The 5000-nt window shown below is 39.1% G+C and overlaps 1 protein-coding gene across 7 annotated transcripts in view; it reads right to left on the bottom strand.

Moving 5' to 3' along the window:
- efr3ba (EFR3 homolog Ba (S. cerevisiae)) overlaps positions 1-5000 on the bottom strand; it is a 45755-nt gene that overhangs the window by 20815 nt on the left and 19940 nt on the right. The gene's annotated exons all lie outside the window — the stretch shown is intronic.

Below are 5000 nucleotides of genomic sequence, written 5' to 3'. Positions count from 1 at the left end.
TAAATTGGTATAGAATCAGTTTGATCCCCTCTGTCGAAGATGCTTTGACCTTCTTTTTTGATATTTTCAGTGGTATTGTTAACAATCACGCCCCCATAAAGAAAATGAGAATTAAAAACAGGTTCAGCCCCTGGTTCGACCATGATCTGGCAGAGTTACGCCAGTTCAAGAATTCCATTTGGTGAAAGGCTCGGCACATGCATACTCAGGCTGTCTGGCTCTCATTCAGGCAAATAAGAAATAAGTGCACTCAGGCTATCCGGAAGGCTAAATTTAGTTACTTTAAGGAGCAGTTCTCTCTCTGTGGGTCTAACCCCAAGAAGTTCTGGAAAACGGTGAAAGACCTGGAGAATAAACCCTCCTCCTCACAGCTGCCCATGTTCTTTAATGTTGACGGTGGGGTTGTTACTGACAAGGAGCACATGGCTGAGCTCATTAATCACCACTTCTTTATGTCAGGATTCCTATTTGACTCAGCCACGCCTCCTTGCCCGTCCAACATTTCCTCATCTCCCAGCCCTTCTAATGTGACCTGATGCTCCTCCCTCTTTTCCCTCCCTCCCCTTCTAATGTGACCTGATGCACCTCCCTCTTTTCCCTCCCTCCCCTTCTAATGTGACCTGATGCTCCTCCCTCTTTTCCCTCCCTCCCCTTCTAATGTGACCTGATGCTCCTCCCTCTTTTCCCTCCCTCCCCTTCTAATGCGACCTGATGCTCCTCCCTCTTTTCCCTCCCTCCCCTTCTAATGTAACCTGATACTCCTCCCTCTTTTCTCCTGTCCCGCTACAAAGTTTCTCCCTGCAGGCAGTCACTGAGTCTGAGGTGCTGAAGGAGCTCCTTAAACTCGACCCCAAAAAAACATCTGGGTCACATGGTTTAGCTCCCTTCTTCTTTAAGGTTGTAGCCCCTATCATCGCCAAGCCTGTCTCTGACCTTTTTAACCTGTCTCTCCTCTCTGGGGAGGTTCCCATTGCTTGGAAGGCAGCCACGGTGCGTCCTTTATTTAAAGGGGTAGATCAAGCTGATCCTAACTGTTATAGGCCAATTTCTATTTTGCCCTGTTTATCAAAAGTGTTGGAAAATCTTGTCAATAATCAACTGACTGGCTGTCTATAGTATTCTCTCTGGTATGCAATCTGGTTTCCGCTCAGGTTATGGATGTGTCACTGCAACCTTAAAGGTCCTAAATTATGTCACCATTGCCGTTGATTCTAAGCAATGTTGTGCTACTATTTTTTATTGACTTGGCCAAAGCTTTTGATACGGTAGACCATTCCATCCTTGTGGGCCGGCTAAGGAGTATTGGTGTCTCTGAGGGGTCTTTGGCCTGGTTTGCTAACTACCTCTCTCAAAGAGTGCAGTGTATAAAGTCAGAACGTCTGCTGTCTCAGCCACTGCCTGTCACCAAGGGAGAACCCCAAGGCTCCATCCTAGGCCCCACGCTCTTCTCAATTTACATCAACAACATAGCTCAGGCAGTAGGAAGCTCTCTCATCAATTTATATGCAGATGATACAGTCTTATACTCGGCTGGCCCCTCCCTGGATTTTGTGTTAAACACTCTACAACAAAGCTTTCTTAGTGTCCAACAAGCTTTCTCTGCCCTTAACCTTGTTCTGAACACCTCCAAAACAAAGGTCATGTGGTTTGGTAAGAAGAATGCCCCTCTGACGGTGTGATTACTACCTCTGAGGGTTTAGAGCTTGAGGTAGTCACCTCATACAAGTACTTGGGAGTATGGCTAGACGGTACACTGTCCTTCTCTCAGCACATATCAAAGCTGCAGGCTAAGGTTAAATCTAGACCTGGTTTCCTCTATCGTAATCTCTCTTCTTTCACCCCAGCTGCCAAACTAACCCTGATTCAGATGACCATCCTACCCATGCTAGATCACGGAGACGTAATTTATAGATCAGCAAATAAGGGTGCAATCGAGCGGCTAGATGTTCTTTACCTTTCAGCCATCAGATTTGCCACCAACGCTCCTTATAGGACACATCACTGCACTCTATACTCCTCTGTAAACTGGTCATCTCTGTATACCCGTCGCAAGACCCACTGGTTGAAGCTTATTTATAGAACCCTCTTAGGCCTCACTCCCCCCTATCTGAGATACCTACTGCAGCCCTCATCCTCCACATACAACACCCGTTCTGCCAGTCACATTCTGTTAAAGGTCCCCAAAGCACACCCATCCCTGGGTCGCTCCTCTTTTCAGTTTGCAGCAGCTAGCGACTGGAACGAGCTCCAAAAAACACTCAAACTGGACAGTTTTATCTCCCTCTCTTCATTCAAAGACTCAATCATGGACACTCTTACTGACAGTTGTGGCTACTTTGCATGATATATTGTTAAATTTTTAATTTTAAATTAAAAAATATATATATATAATTTGGGGGGGGGGTAATGGATCAGCTTAATATTGCAGATAGATTGTATCTTCTATCAATGTAATTGTCTGCATCACTTCCAATCCCCCATGTTTATTTTTTTATATATATATACTCCCCTTTATTACTTTTCAACCCCACCATCCTTTCCCTACTTGGAGTAAATTAGTGAACAACAATGCCCAGGCCTCTACTTCCGGTCTATACTTACTATCTACACCTTATGGACAGAGTTAATTTTACAATAATTCTATTATATATATATATATATATATTATTTTTTATTTTATTTTTTTTGCTCCTGAACTTCTTCTACTCTCAACCTCTCCGATCATTTTCATGATGTCCATCCGGTTTGCATCTATATGCCATATCTTTCTAACTGTGCTCTTTCCCAAAAGCTCCCAACATACAACCTATATACTTATTATGGACACAGTATGCTTACATTATTAGCTATCTTTTTTATTATTTGTTGTTATTTGTTATTAGTCCCATCCTTCAACTCTATTCAATACCTCCCATCTATCTCTTAACACCATCCATATAGGATTTCTATTTGCCATATATATTTCAACCGTACTGTGATGTTTTACAAAAGTTCTGAACCTTTCTATTCTCATTGCTTCTACAGATTGTGAATTAAAAATAAACATTTTTGCTAAAAGTATTATTATATTATTGATTGATTGACTATGACTTTTCAGATCACCCAGTAATGCTATCTGCAAGGTTAGTTCCAGGTAAATATTGCAATCCTTTAGCCATTCCTGGACCTGTGTCCAAAAACAAGCTACAAATGGACAGAACCAAAACATGATCTAATGATTCTGTCTCTTCACAGCAAAATCTGCAGAGCTGGGAAGATTGTATCCCCCATATAAATAACATTCTATTGGTAGCAAGAATTTTATATAATAATTTAAATTGAAAGATTCTAATTTTTTGAATCCGGTGTCGCTTTTGCGTGTCAGTTCATAAACACTATGCCATGGGATCGGTACGTCAAAGATCTCTTCCCAACTATTTTGCAATCTATATGGGACGGCTGTCTATCCTTTGGTCCTTAAGTGAAACTGATATACTTTTTTATTTATCACAGTTTTCCTTAACCAATTATGTTCTTTAATGCAAGGCCGACAGACAAGTTCCTTACTTTCTCCCCCTTCCACTTTCCTCTTCCACTTTTGTGGTAAGGCTGCAATTATTTGGTTGTAATTTTGGGTAGAGCAGACATTTCCATATGTTTTTGTTAGCTGCATGTGCGACATAACTCCACCAGTCCTACCGATGATATCATTTAAGAAGATTATACCTTTTTTAAACATTCTGTGAAAAAATAAAGTTTTTTTGTCAATTAGTATATTTTAATTTAACCACAATATTTGTTTCATTATTTGTTCTGTCGTTTCTGGAGGATTAAATTGAAATTGCAACCAACTTTCTATGGCTTGTTTTAGAAATAGTGACATTTGGGAGATTATTTTCTTTTCAAATAACTGAAAGTGAGAGGTTGTAATCTGAATAAAGGGAAAAAGGCCTTTCTTGAACATTGGGTGAGACAATCTTACTAATTTGCTTGAGAACCAGTTCGGATTTAAGTATAACTTTTGTATGACAGAAGCTTTTAGTGATAGGTCTAATGCTTTAATATTTAATAATTTCTGTCCTCCGAATTCATATTCATTATATAAATATGTTCTTTTAATTTTGTCTGGCTTGCCGTTCCAAATAAAATTGAATATTTTTTTCTCATATAATTTAAAAAACTGTTCGCTAGGCGTAGGCAAGACCATAAGTAAATAGGTAAACTGGGATAATACTAAAGAGTTAATCAGGGTGATTTTTCCACAAATTGACAGGTATTTTCCTTTCCATGGTAGTAAGATCTATTTTTGCTAACTTTCTATTTAAAATTATTGAAGTGAGATCATTTATTTCCTTTGGGATATGTATTCCAAGTATATCCACATCACCATCAGACCATTTTATTGGTAAACTACATGGTAATGTAAAAATTTTATTTTTTAGTGATCCAATACGTAATATAGTACATTTGTCATAATTTGGTTGTAATCCAGAGAGGTTAGAAAATGTATCTAGATCCTCTATGAGGCTGTGGAGGGATTCTAGTTGTGGATTTAAAAAGAAAACATGAATCTTCTTGAGTGTCAGATAATCTACCATTTACATAGGAGTGGTTAAAACATGCTAATAACGGTCCTCTTAGTATATCAAAAAAGGTTTGGTATACCTCGACTGGTATGCCATCCAACCCTGGAGTTTTCCCGGACTTAATGTCTTTAATTGCATCCAGAAGTTCCTCCTCTGTAATTTCACCTTCACATGAGTCTTTCTGTGTGGCTGTTAATTTGACATTATCAATAGAAAAAAAATCTCTACAATTAGCTTCAGTTAGAGGAGATGGAGGCGACTGAAAAGAAAACATATGCTTAAAGTACTTTGTTTCTTCCTTCAAAATATCATTTGGTGAATTATGGATGACTCCGTCAATTGTAACCAGTTTCATTAAGTTCTTTTTGGTAGCATTCCTATGTTGAAGATTAAAAAATAATTTTGTGCATTTTTCCCCATATTCCATCCAGTTAG

The sequence above is a fragment of the Coregonus clupeaformis genome, chromosome 21, assembly GCF_020615455.1.
Source record: "Coregonus clupeaformis isolate EN_2021a chromosome 21, ASM2061545v1, whole genome shotgun sequence".
Classification (NCBI taxonomy): domain Eukaryota; kingdom Metazoa; phylum Chordata; class Actinopteri; order Salmoniformes; family Salmonidae; genus Coregonus; species Coregonus clupeaformis.
This window is presented reverse-complemented; position numbering and strand designations above follow the sequence as displayed.